This window comes from Quercus suber, unplaced genomic scaffold (assembly GCF_002906115.3).
Source record: "Quercus suber isolate HL8 unplaced genomic scaffold, Cork oak 2.0 scaffold_634, whole genome shotgun sequence".
Classification (NCBI taxonomy): domain Eukaryota; kingdom Viridiplantae; phylum Streptophyta; class Magnoliopsida; order Fagales; family Fagaceae; genus Quercus; species Quercus suber.
This window is the reverse complement of record NW_027070076.1, coordinates 289,280-304,537: the sequence shown is the minus strand read 5'-3', so window position 1 is coordinate 304,537 and position 15,258 is coordinate 289,280. Positions and strand designations below refer to the sequence as shown.

The following is a 15,258-nucleotide window of genomic DNA, read 5'->3' as shown; positions in this document are numbered from 1 at the left end:
ATTTGATAGTTATAACAAGTGAGTAAAATTTGAATCTTAAATGTCTCTCTTGGAAACATCAAAAAGTGCCTACCAATTGAGAATAAGGCCTATGGCCAGCTCATATGAAGCAATGAAAAATATATATATATATAATAACAATAATAGTAAATAAATAAGAAAAAAGATTACTGAGCTTTGGGCTATCAATACATAGGTTAGAATGAATATTTTCCATCATACATACCATAATCTATTGCAACTACGAAAAATTCCAGTTTTCCTTTGGAATGAGATTTTTATCAAATTGAAAATTTCCCAGTATTTTCTATAGAAAAAATCATCCTTTCTCCATTTAAAATGAATCCATTTCATTGTTCAGTTAAATTTCCAAAATCAAGAGGTGTATTGATGAATAACATAAACTCATAACTGAAGTTCATAACTTCTGTTTATTTTGAAGTAGTAACACTAAAACTGCATTGATAATGAAGGACCATTTTATTTTCAAGTACAATGCTGAATTATATTAACTCATGTAGCTAATGTGGTTGGTTCACATCCATCATGTACACATGCTAACACATCCCTGTAGTCCCTTGAAATGGTGAAGGAATCATATATCTCACCATCACTGCTCCTTTTGTATTCAAATAGAAGGGATGAGTGGTTGAATGCAGTGAGTTTGCCAAAACCAAAGTCAGAAACTTTGTAAATACTCCAATCAGTTTGTAATGGTGAATATGAATTTAACTGATACCTCCCGCTCCTACAACTATATGGATTGTTCCATTCACCGTGCCTGAATAGTGAGATTTTTCTGTATTCACACAGCGATTCTGGATAAAAACATAAACACTAAGCGAGTTAGAAATAGAATGATAGCCAAGTGATCAGTAACTTCATGTGAACTAGGAAGGACTAAGGAGTATGCATATGACATATATGGCTAAAAAGGTACTTAAGAACTAGTCATTTAATTAGACATGTCAACCATTTGAGCTATAATGCTATTAGCACTTATCCTTTAATTGAATCAAGCGTTTGGCAATATTTACAATTAATGATGCTTCATATGTGATACCAAAATATACTTAGTATGCTATAACAAGCAATACACTGTGCACTTTATACCAAATCAATCATTAATTCTAGCAATTAATTTTTCTAATCTATCATTTTGGTCACATCACCCACTTGTTTCCAACACTTTCTCTCTCCTTTTTTTTACTCTTCTTCTCTTTATTAATTTTCCACCTTACCGTCACAATTCCTCCAACATTTCTCCCTCTCTTTTACATTTTGTATCTCTCCACTACTCTCGACCTTACCATTACTCTTCATCCCTTCCTATTTCTTTTAATTGGGCTCTTCTTCTCTTCATCTTCTTATTATAAACTAGTTGAGTTCACGCAGGATGTGCGGTGCAACTTATTATTAGTTTTCTCTAATATTTCGATAAGTTTTACCAAAAATCTTGTAATTTAACTGATTTATACCTCAATTTCCAATAGAAACATTCAGGATTTAGATTCCCATCCCCCACTTTCAATGTATAAAAAAGATATTTCAATAAATTTTATTGTAAAAAATTGTAATCTTTAATTATTTTATATATAGATTAAATAGAAATAGACTAAGAGTAATATAGTGATTTGATCATACTATATATGTGTGTGTGTTTACTAATTGAAAATTGATGATATAGTAGCTAATATATATAGACATGTTTCATGCCTACCAAAAAATGCATATATCCTTCAGTTATTTTTTTTAACATTCTTGATTGTGTGTTACTAAAAAAAATTCCCCTTTTTGTTGGACATGGTTTCAATTGTTGCAGAAACAACTATATTTTAGTAAAAGTGTCATATTTCAGATCAATTGTTTATCACATAAAAAAATCAATTGTTTCTCATATAAATCTTAGAAAAACGATATTAAAATTTCATTATACTTAAAATAATTAATATAAAAAATAAACATATTTATTATATTAGTAGTCTTTCTAATTACATTGAATACATACTAAAGTGTTAGTTTCACACACACATACGCACGCGCATGTGCACACAAAGGAGTTGGAAATTTAAAGAATTAAGATTAATTTTAGTGAATCCACAAATATTTAATTTTTTATGGTTTTTGTGAGAATTGTTGTCAAAGCAACTAAACATAAGTAAGAATATTATATTCTAAATTTTTTATTATTATTCCAACTAAAAGTTATTTTCTATACAGAGTTTATAAAAATAATTATATAAATTCATTTATATAAATAATTAATGCACAACAATAGATAATTAATATATGCATTTACTCTATTAGCTAATTCAATAAACTAATACTTTAATATAGGCTGCGTTTGTTTTGGTGGTAAATGATTTCAGGAAATCATTTACCACCTGGCCCATGTGTTTGGCTGGCAAAGGAAAATTCATTTTCCGGAAAATATGCTTAAAGTTTGACCAAATTTTCACCCTTGACCCGGAAATCATTTTACGCCCTTATTTTACCTTCAAATGATTTCCGGAAAAGAGAGAGCCAGAGCCGAACCAAACCGAGCGAGAGAGAGAGCGAGAGCGAGAGAGAGAACGAGCCTTCGACTTCGACTTCGCCGGCGTTCACGAGCCTTCGACTTCGCCGGCGCCACGAACTGACGAACTCACGAACCGCGCCATCGCACCGGTCTCGCGCCGATCGCAGCACCTCGCCATCGCACCGGGCTCGCACCTCGCCATCGCACCGCGCCGATCGCGCCATCGCACCATCGCCATCGCACCTCGATCGCGCCATCGCACCATCACCATCACACCTCGATCGCGCCATTGCCATCGCACCTTGATCGCGCCATCGCACCATCGCCATCGCACCTCGATCGCGCCATCGCACCTCGTCGTCGACCCAGACCCATCGCCTCCTCAATCGCGCCATCGCTCCAACGCCGCTCGGCCCAGACGCAGACCCTCGATCGCGCCATCGCACCTCGAGCTCTCTCTTCCTCGATCTCCCAGTTTTTTTTTTTTTAATTTGATTGTTGTTGTTTTTTTTTTTTTTTAATTTGATTGTTGTTGTTGTTTTTTTTTTTTTAATTTGATTGTTGTTGTTGTTTTTTTTTTTTTTAATTTGATTGTTGTTGTTTTTTTTTTTTTTTTTAATTTGATTGTTGTTGTTTTTTTTTTTTTTTTAATTTGATTGTTGTTGTTTTTTTTTTTTTTTTTAATTTGATTGTTGTTGTTGTTTTTTTTTTGATGAACCGATTGGTGTTGTTATTGTTGCTACCGGAATTTGTTGTTGTTGTTGTTGTTGTTGTTGTGTGTGTTGTTGCCGGAATTTGATGCCGGAAAATAGCATTTTCCTAATAGAACCAAACACATGAAAATATTTTCCACAACAATTTTCATAATTCAACCAAACACTTAAAAATATTTTCCTTTTCCGGAAAATATGTATTTTCCGGAAAACGTTTTACACGAACAAACACAGCCATAAATGCAAACTTTGTTTAAGTAGAAACTAAATAAAAAGAACTTCAAGGAATGTGCCCACATGGCACAACATTATACTCTCCAACATAAGGTGTTTGCTAATATATATAAATATATATATATATATATATATATATATATATATATATATATAATATATCTCCCATTCAATCCAAATTTTTCCCACACAAAAAATGACTCACTCTCTCTCTCTCTCTCTCTCTGACATCGGCTAGTATTAGTAAATAGCTCATAACTACCACCCTAAGCTTAGATGCCAACATTGTCAGCAATTTGGAAGCGGTTAAGGAATATATTATTGCAATCCATAGGCTTAGGATATGGTGCAAAATTTAAGCATGTGTAACATCATTATTTTATTGTTTTGTTTAATAATTTGACGGTTAAAGGGTAAGAAATCCTTATTCATGTAATCCATACCTGGTAAATGGGGCATGTTCTCTCATAATTATGAACATGACCATAGAATGCAATGTCCACTTTGTACTTCTGCCAGAGCTTTTGCAAGCTCTCCCTTCCCATAGACTCCCCATATGAGCCATCCTTCCAATAATCGGAGGAATAACCAAGAACACGATGAGCTGCAAAAATCAACCATGGTTGTTTCTGCCTATCAGCTGATGCAAGACATTTCTCTATAAATTTGTACTGTTCAGAGCCCTCCCTCCAATCATGTTCACTGTCAGCTATACAGAAGTGGAACATGCCATAATCCGTTGAATACCTGTAGAGATTGATAAATTACTATTTGTCTCAAAAGTTAAAGCTGGTAAAAAATTGTGAATTAAATCTTTTAACCATTATTCTAACACTCCGCTCATGTGTGGGTCTAGACTTCCCCTAAATAAGTATTGCTCAACACGTGGGGTTTTTTGACCTTTTATAGGAGGCAGAGCATAGATAGAGTTAGAATTTAGGCACCTATTTCGATACCATGATAAACTGTCACTTGTCCCGAATACTTATTTGGATGGGAAATATCATTTAGTTATTATTCTAATAGAGATTATCAATTAACAACATTTTTCAAATAGCAAGCATAGAGTAATCAACGGGAACTAGACTACTTGCGCAATGTTTGGCACACTTTGAAAATTCCTGTAGACATTAACCCTATTTTTCTTTTGCATAGGTATGTGCCGTTAATTTAAGTTCAACGCTCAACTCAAGTACTCAACCCTTGAGTACCAACACTCACTGTTTTATTTTTCATATCTCTTTCTTGTAGTATCAACTCTAATATCTCAGAGAGAACTAATATTACATACCAAAATTGATTTACAGAAGAGTTCGCATTACTTACCAAAACTTAGCTCTATTCTCAGCAGGAACATAAAACATGGTCTCAGCAAGCACGCCACATTCACCACCAGAACCATTGGTTTCAAAGAAGGAGCCTGTCCCTGGTACATCACGTTCATGATTGCCACTGCAGGGATACTACACATCAATAAGATAGCACAAACTTATGCTTAAAACATAATAAATGCGAGGGAGCAAGGATATTGCAAGCATGCTAACCTTGCAATCATATACGGTATAGTTGATGCAATGGGCTCAACCTGTGATGTGAACTGGTCCCACTGCGAGATATATCCATTTGCATATGTGATATCTCCAATGTGAAAAAGTATGTCAATGTTGTCCAAATCTTTGATGAGTTGATCTGTGGTATTAAGCGACCCTGGCTGAAGATTTGTGTACTCATTTGACCCATCCCGTTCAGCCTAAAACATGTGGACCAAATATAAATTTCACTTTTAACAAATGCTAAAAGAGTGTACTATGTACCTAACAGGCTATATGGAACAATTAAATATCATGTAACCACACATTTAGTGATGCAAACTGCCTTTATTGTCCATTTAACATTCTTTATATAGTTGATACTTAATAGCGAATATGAGAGGTAATACACTTTATAATGTGAGAAATGGAGAAACCATGAATCTTTCCAAGATCTATTGACACCAAAGGAAAACGAACCACTAGTAAGAAGAGATTTAGAGAAGCAGATTTAGTACATTATTTTTCCTTCCATGTTTTTACACTAAATTTCTTAATTATAGATTATAAACTCATCAAATACTGGTAGTTATATTTAGTTTCACTCATGAATTGAGTATTGAAGAATTTACAATGCATAGTTTGGAAGATGCTGCTTGATGCATGTTGTTAACCATTGATATTGAAAATCTGAGGAAAGAGCAGATAAATTTATTAACTTCTATTACAACTATCAAGAGAAATGCTTTAATATTCTTTTGAAAACCAGAAGTCATAATTAATACCTTTCCCATGTCACCAAATATTACAACACGTTGTAATGAGTCCTGCCCTGGATATGGTGATGACTTAAAATAATAAGACTTGCTCCAGATATAGGAACCATTAAATAACCTATGGCCAAGCTTGTATGTGTATCTGAATAAACAATCATCATCAGAGAGGCTTAAAAACAATGATCTAAGCACTTTTATGATATAAAATTTGTTAGTTAAAGTGCTTACAGTGAGTTTGGCCACAAATCTTTTAGTAAGCTTGTATGAATGTAACCAGGATCCCGCCAACCAATTGTTCTAGCTGGTGGACCTGCAGAATGAAGAGTCCTACTTCATTAGTACTACGGTCTACAATTCTCATATTCTTGGGTGAATAGTTTTCCTGCTCAGGTCCACAGTGAGTTGCAGAAGCTTCAACTAATTTTTTAATAGTTTTCAAGTTCTTTTTATTATGTAAAATTTTGATACTATATATTGAGTTTCTTTCTTTGTTTTGTTGAATATAATGCCAAGGCATAATGAACTCATTCACTAAATCACCAAAATGCCAATTAGATAAAAGAGGGTTAGTAATAGCTTTACAATTATTTAAGGATGAAATAGGAGCACAATTGTGACATAAAAAATAAATAATTAAAAAAAAAAAAAAAAAAAAAATTTCACCACCAGAACCATTGGTTTCAAAGAAGGAGCCTGTCCCTGGTACATCACGTTCATGATTGCCACTGCAGGAATACTACACATCAATAAGATAGCACAAACTTATGCTTAAAACATAATACATGTGAAGGAGCAAGGATATTGCAAGGATGCTAACCTTGCAATCATATATGGTATAGTTGATGCAATGGGCTCAACCTGTGATGTAAACTGGTCCCACTGCGAGATATATCCATTTGCATATGTGATATCTCCAATGTGAAAAAGTATGTCAATGTTGTCCAAATCTTTGATGAGTTGATCTGTGGTATTAAGTGACCCTGGCTGATAATTTGTGTCCTCGTTTGAGTCATTTGACCCATCCCGTTCAGCCTAAAACATGTGGACCAAATATAAATTTCACTTTTTACAAATGCTAAAAGAGTGTAATATGTACCTGACAGGCTATATTGAACAATTAAATGTCATGTAACCACACATTTAGTAATGAAAACTGCCTTTATTGTCCATTCAACGTTCTCTATGTAGTTGAATTTTTTTTTTTTTTTTTTTTTTTGGGATATGAGATAGAAAAATTACTCTAGCCTAATCCAAGTATATATCCATGTAAAGCTCCCTCCTGGAGACTTGAACCTCGGCCCTTACCCCCAGTGACCATTGCACTAAGGGTGTGCGGTGGTTATATAGTTGATACTTAAAAGCAAATACGAGAGGGAATACACTTTATAATGTGAGAAATGGAGAAACCATGAATCTTTCCAAGATCTATTGACACCGAAGGAAAATGAACCACTAGTAAGAAGAGATTTAGAGAAGCCGCTATAGTACATTTTTTTTTTCCTTCCATGTTTTTACACTAAATTTCTTAATTATAGATTTTAAACTCATCAAATACTTGTAGTTATATTTAGTTTCACTCATGAATTGAGTATTGAAGAATTTACAATGCATAGTTTGGAAGATGCTGCTTGATGCATATTGTTAACCATTGATATTAAAAATCTGAGGAAAGAGTAGATAAATTTATTAACTTCTATTACAACTATCAAGAGAAATGCTTTAATAATTCTTTTGATAACCAGAAATCATAATTAATACCTTTCCCATGTCACCAAATATTACCACACGCTGTAATGAGTCCTGCCCTGGATATGGTGATGACTTAAAATAATAAGACTTGCTCCAGATGTAGGAACCATTAAATAACCTATGTCCAAGCTTGTATGTGTATCTGAATAAACAATCATCATCAGAGAGGCTTAAAAACAATGATCTAAGCACTTCTATGATATAAAGTTTGTTAGTTAAAGTGCTTACAGTGAGTTTGGCCACAAATCTTTTAAGAAGCTTGTATGAATGTAACCAGGATCACGCCAACCAATTGTTCTAGCTGGTGGACCTACAGAATGAAGAGTCCAACTTCATTAGTACTGTGGTTTACAATTCTCATATTCTTGGGTGAATAGTTTTCCTGCTCAGGTCCACGGTGAGTTGCAGAAGCTTCAACTAATATTTTAATAGTTTTCAAGTTTTTTTATTAAGTAAAAGTTATATACTTTATATTGAGTTTCTTTCTTTGTTTTGTTGAATATAATGCCAAGGCATACTGAACTCATTCACTAAATCATCAAAATGCCAATTAGATAAAAGAGCATTAGTAATAGCTTTATAATCATTTAAGGATGAAATAGGAGCACAATTGTGACATTAAAAAAAAAAAAAAAAAACACTCACACAGCATGGCAGGATTTTTGATGTGACGCCTAATTTGACAACAAAAAATCAGGCAAGGTGAAGAAGCAAAGCTTTTCTTAAGAACAATGGGTTACATTGATGATTAAAATCACCATAGTAACTTAATAAGAAGAGGACATAGATCATACCACACATGGCTTCACGATGAAAAGTCAACGTTCCAGCTGGTGATTGAGTTTGAAATTCTCCCTTAAAACCCCACTCAACAAAAGGCACAGCATCAATAATGTTATAGCCGCTTGTCCAGGTTACTGCCATCTGCATAATAGCATAACAGTATTTTAGAAAGATGTGAATGCATATATACATACCTCTGGTAAAACAAATTATTGAAAACATTGTTCCTTTATGTTAACGTATTTTGACTTCTTGCAGATTAAAAGGAAAAAGAATTTTATAATATCAGTATGACCACTTTATTTTGACTCCTCAAAAGGACTTTCCTTCCAAAAAGTAATGCTTGGGTGTTAAGTGCTAACACCATTAGATTATTGTTTCAAAAAGTTAGCTAGGCTTTGAGGATAAATATCCAGATGTCCATGAAAAGAAAAAACATAATGAACTTACTTCATTCCAAGACTTCCCTTGAGAGAGGCGAGGATAAACTGGTGCCTTTGGATTTGCAAAAGTTACGGTATTTGAAACTGCCAATAGTTTTGGCTGCAATACAGGAATGCAAACTTAGTCTACACTTGAAGTGTCCTCAGCTTTTCCGAATGATTTAGGCTTGAGAATTAAAAGAAGTAAATTAATTGCACCAAGACAATACCAGCATCTATGTGAGAACTAATATATTTTAAACATATGAAGCTTTTAACTATAAGAATAGAATTGAGTACAACTCAATAAATAAATAAAAAAGAAAGACTGACTTACAGTTGACAAACCACCTGAGAATAATGCCATTGAGAAATCTGCCCTCTGATTAATCAGTCGAAATTTTAAAGATGCTTTCCCTGTCTTCGTATACTCAGCATTGGAATCATTGGCAAACTTATACTGAAAATGAACACAATCATGATGAAATTAGTTGGATAGATGGGTTAAATTCAAATGGTTCATAATTAACTTGAATTCAACATTGGATTGATTGCAATGATGCATAATTGCATACCTTTATTGGAGCTGAGCATAGATGTGGAGCCTCTTGGTTTGGGAGAATAACAGGTGGGCAGGTAGATGAGCTGCCATTATAGGATGACTTCTTTAGTACATAGGCTCTAAAATATAGATTAAAAAAAAATCCTACAACATGCAGCTATCAACAATGATGTGCATGACAATGATTTATATAATCATTCAGAAATTATTGTTAATTGATGCATGACAATAATTATATAATCATTCAGAAATTATTGTTAATTGATGTACTAATAAGAATTACAACTTTTGTTTAGTAGTATTTTTGTAAATTTTAGTCTTAGATGCAGTCAAACCAAGTAAAACAAACCAGAAAGCAAATTCAAAATATCCGCCAATGCAATAATTACTTGAACTTTGCAGGCGAAAAAACTGCAACCCAATCATCTCCTGAGGGGTCAGGGCAGTCAAGTTCCACTGTTATCCATTGAAAATCTTCCCCCTGCATATAAACCCATCAGATATTACTAATTCCCTATAACATCAACTATTTAGAACACGGAGATTTAGCTTTGGGGAAACATATGATCCAGCTACCCATATAGATATCACTATATGTTTACCTATAGACATCACCACCTCATGAAGAACCGGCAAGAGTCTCTTGCACTGTAAACAGTTGGGACCTGCTTATAAGCTATACCTCAACTCAATATATAATTATAGAGAAGAGACACTTGACTGATAGCTTATACGCACGAATCAGATGAAACTGATCAGGTTCACATCCGATTACACATCTTTGAGTTTAAGTTCTACACAACCCCAAAACAAAATGATATACATGAAAGTGTTTATAATTAATAAATGTAGTCTATCACATAAATCTAGCTTTGTACTTCTACAGACCACAACATATAGATTTGCTAACAGAGCCATGGAGGGGGCAGACAGTTTGAAATTACACATAGATGTATCGCCACTATACATTCATGCTGAAAAAAGATGAATTACCAACATAGTAACATGAGATAGTACCCCTTTAAACCAGCAAGCAATTCAATTAATACACAATTTCATTCTTTTAGAAACCTTTTTTGTATATATTTTTTTAAATGAACTATTCTTTTTAACATGGGCAAAATGCACTGTTGGTCCCAAACCCATACGAGATTTGAGTCTCTTAGATGACGTGACCAAACTAAAAATTGACATGTTATCATTTCATTGGACACATTAAGAACTAAAAACGATTAATTTAAATTTGTTAAGGGCTAAAAAAAACGTTCATTTTAAGTTATTAAGGACTAAAAGCAATCTCTTAAACTTCAATGACGAAAATCCCTCATGAGTTTAAAGTTTAAAGGAATAGTCTATTTTGACTTTTTAGTTTTTAATATTTTACCCTTTAAGTTGATCCTTGAATCGAGACTGAGATGATAAGCTTAAAAAGTGCTCTTTAGTTAAGTCAGTGCTAAAAATTCTTGGTTCCCAATCTTTTCTGAAATAACTAAACAATTGGACTTAAAGAATCAATACAACTGGCTCAAAAGAAATCAAAACTCAATACTACTGTTCCATCAAAGCCAACTCAAAAAACAACATAAGAGAATGAACGTGAACAAAAATACAATCTGTGTTACCTTGGTGCCAAGTAGGACTGGTTCAGCTTTGAGAGAAGCATTAACGTGAAATGCAAAGAGGGCCCTGTGGATGGCAATCTTGGACAGTGGCTGCAAATCATCTATACCATCACCATGCACTACAACACAATGCACTAGTAATAGCAATATCAAGGAAACTTTCAGGGACAGAAAGCTCTCCATTGTTTATGTGAGTGTGACCAAGCTATCAAGTGGCTTTATCTTTATATAATAGGCCATGTAGAGTCTCTCCCTCTCTTAAATAATCAATAAGTAAATTCTACGAAGGTTCTAGCTAATGGGGCCACCTTAAGAAAGTTTTGATACCTCTTTTATAAGAAATATATAAAAAATAATAAAATAAAATAAAGGTCAAAAAATCAGTTATTTTTACCAATGTCGGCCTCTGTTAACTTTTCTATTAAACAAATTTCTATGTTGAAATTTCTGGGTGGCTTCGAACTATAAATGAGTCAACTGATGTTGTGTCTTTCAGAGAGAAAAAGCTGTTCATAGTCTGTGTGACCAAGTAGCCCAAACTGCAGAATTTAACAATGAAGTCTCAGCCATCATTTTCAACAATTTGGTGTATTCTATCAAGTGCCTTAATGTAATAGACCATGCAATCTCTCTCCCTCTCTTAAATTCAACGAATTGGTGTGTTGAAATTTCTGGGTGGCTTCGAACTTTAAAATGAGACAACTGCTGTTGTATCTTTTTTCATGCAAAAGACAGAATTAATAAAAAAGATACTAGTATTTCTTGACTTTAGATTTTGTACCTATATATTTTTGAGCGCGACCTTGACTTCTACGCAACAAAGATCACCAATTATTACTTGGATAATTGAAGCAACCATGGATATGAGGAGTCAAGAGTTTTGCTCATGTGCGGAAGTCGACATTCAAGGGCGTTTTGGTAAATTGAGTTTTGTATTTAAGGTGCAGAGAAGGAAAAATAATAATTAGACCATTTCTCGATTTAGCAATGATATCAAACTGCTGGATGACTAGAGAAGCTAAAATTCCACGAAAGCATTGCCACCACAATAGAACTCGAGTTTACCATACTCGAGTTTTTTCATTAAACTCAAGTTCACTAACCCACGAAAGCATTGCCACCATAACAGAATTCGAGAGTTTATCAGACTCAGTCTTTGTTTGGATACTAATGAAAAATAAAAATTATTTTACTATTCAGTTTTGTAAGGTTGAATTTAAACAACCATCTTGTTGGCTTTATTCTGTACTAAATTTGCTTGTATTTTAGCATTTAGTAACCCTATATTTAGATGGGAAACTTGTAAGGGTAGTGAGTAAGTAAATATGAAAAAATGCTCAAGTTTGTGCAAAGAAACGGAGACTCGACATTGGATCTCCCAGGTGGCTCACGGCTTGCAAATCGCCAAAAGTTGCACACGTGCCAAGCATGTCAGAAGCTGAAGAGCCACGCCAGCTGTTGCACTACAGGACAAAAGTCCCATGTTAGCCAGGCCATTAGCTTGCGGCTTGAACTCGCGACTCAACCCAGTCATGAGGTCAAGTCGCCAGAATGCCCTGTTTGAGAAAAGCTGATGTTTCACATTCCATACTCACCCTAGTATAAATACCCATCATTCCCATGAAATGTAGAAAGGGTCCAGAGAAAATTTTGAGAGAGAAACCCTAGAGAAAACAAGATTGCCTCATCCACAATCTTCACCCAAGAAACTCTTCAAATTCCTCTACTCTCTTCCTCTCCATTGATACATCCTTAAGAGGTTATTGACCAAATCCTTTTCTCACCATACCCACGTCTGTGAGAAGGTTCTTTTGGTACTAAGGGAAGCAGTTTGAAAGGGACCAATGACTATTGGTTGATGCTATGGTTTATAGCGAAATCCGGTAAGCTAGAAAAGAAAAAGGTTCGGTGCAACCTCATTGGAGCAAGAAGCTTGGAGGGCTTAGGTATCTGAGTAGATTAGGCTTGGAGGGTCTATTATTGTTCATATATCCCAACTACATTTTCTAGTGGATTATTTACCGCTTGGAAGGCAGCAAAGAGGTTTTACGCCGAGGGCTTCGGTTTCCTCTTCGATAACACATATGTGTTGTCCTTATGTTTGCATCTCTCTTCCCTTTATCTTTACCAATTAATTACTGTTGTGATTGTGATTATTTATGGTTTAGATTGTTTATCAATTCTGTTGTAAGTCTGTTTATCATTTTCTGCACATACGTTGTTTGATATAAAGATTGAATTGGTAATTTATTGTTTGGGGGTCTAAACGTTCATAGTATTTTTAACTTTATTTGAACTTTCAAGGTTATTTTTGCTACTATTCATGAGCCTCACTGCATGCTAACTTTTACCTTTATCTATAGTATTTTTAGCAATAAGTAATAAAATAATGTTAAATGGAAAAAATTATTCACACTCTACTACTCTCTCTCTCTCTCGTTATGCTTTATAAGCGCTTTAGTTGCTTTCCAAGTAAACAATGTGGGACTTGAGCAATGGCAGAGCTAAGATTTGAGTTGAGGGGGGGCAAAATTTATATATGATATACAAACTTACACAAATTTATGTGAATATATAATATTTGAAACCAATTTGAAAATTAAAAGCTATTCATTTAACTACTAAGTGATATTTAATGCAATTATACCCAAAAAAAAAAAAAAAAATTGAGTAGATTAGGCTTGGAGGGTCTATTATTGTTCATATATCCCAACTACATTTTCTAGTGGATTATTTACCGCTTGGAAGGCAGCAAAGAGGTTTTACGCCGAGGGCTTCGGTTTCCTCTTCGATAACACATATGTGTTGTCCTTATGTTTGCATCTCTCTTCCCTTTATCTTTACCAATTAATTACTGTTGTGATTGTGATTATTTATGGTTTAGATTGTTTATCAATTCTGTTGTAAGTCTGTTTATCATTTTCTGCACATACGTTGTTTGATATAAAGATTGAATTGGTAATTTATTGTTTGGGGGTCTAAACGTTCATAGTATTTTTAACTTTATTTGAACTTTCAAGGTTATTTTTGCTACTATTCATGAGCCTCACTGCATGCTAACTTTTACCTTTATCTATAGTATTTTTAGCAATAAGTAATAAAATAATGTTAAATGGAAAAAATTATTCACACTCTACTACTCTCTCTCTCTCTCGTTATGCTTTATAAGCGCTTTAGTTGCTTTCCAAGTAAACAATGTGGGACTTGAGCAATGGCAGAGCTAAGATTTGAGTTGAGGGGGGGCAAAATTTATATATGATATACAAACTTACACAAATTTATGTGAATATATAATATTTGAAACCAATTTGAAAATTAAAAGCTATTCATTTAACTACTAAGTGATATTTAATGCAATTATACCCAAAAAAAAAAAAAAAAATTCTACAAACAAGAAAAGCTTATTCATAATATTGTATTTATCTATTGAGATATTTCTAACATGAGTGATCTTTTTTTTTTTTTTTTTATATATATAAATTTAGAGCCAAAACTCAAGTTATGAATGAAACTATTAGTAGTTAGATAGATACTGAGTGCAATATATGTGAATTTCTATTATTTTAGTTAATGTGTTCCCATAAAATGTTCAAATTATAATATGGTAGGAACAAACTAAAAAATTTCAGTGCAAGTCATGCTAGTAGAGGACTTAAGATTCCCTAATAGTTCATTTAGAAGTTATGCTTTCTTTTAAAATCAAAGAAACAAAGTGGCATTTAAAAAACCCAAAAACAAAAAGTACACAAGGTTATTTAATAACTAAATGTATTTTTTGGGTGGGCCAGGGAGGCCACTGCCCCCCCTACTCCGCCCCTGGACTTGAGCCTCGAGGGTTACCACTTTGTTAGACATATTAGGGACTAAAAGCGATACTTACAATTTCCTAAGGGGTAAAAAAAAAAGTTTACTTTAAGTTATTAAGGACTAAAAAGCAATCTCTTAAACTTAGTGACCAAAAGTTTTAAAGTTTAAAGGAATAGTCTTTTACCCTTGAAGTTGATTCTTGAATCGAGACTGAGAGATGATACACTTAATAAGTTCTCTTTAATTAAGTAAAAAAATTCTTGGTTCCCAATCTTTTCTTAAACAAACAAACAATTGGAACTTAAAGAATCAATCCAACTGACTCGAAATAACTCAAAACTCTTTACCACTGTACCATCAAAGCCAACTCAAAAAACAACATAAGAGAAAGAACGTGAACAAAAATACAATTTGTGTTACCTTGGTGCCAAGAAGGACTGGTTCAGCTCTGAGGGAAGCATTAACGTGAAGAGCGAAGAGGGCCCCTGTGGATGGCAACCTTGGACAGTGGCTGCACATCATGTATACAATCACCATGCACTA

General features: G+C 33.9%; 1 pseudogene; it reads right to left on the bottom strand.

The window, feature by feature from the left end:
• Nucleotides 1–400: 400 nt before the first annotated feature.
• LOC111992649 (probable inactive purple acid phosphatase 27) lies at nucleotides 401–11,120 on the bottom strand (annotated as a pseudogene).
• Between the last annotated feature and the right edge of the window lie 4,138 nt (nucleotides 11,121–15,258).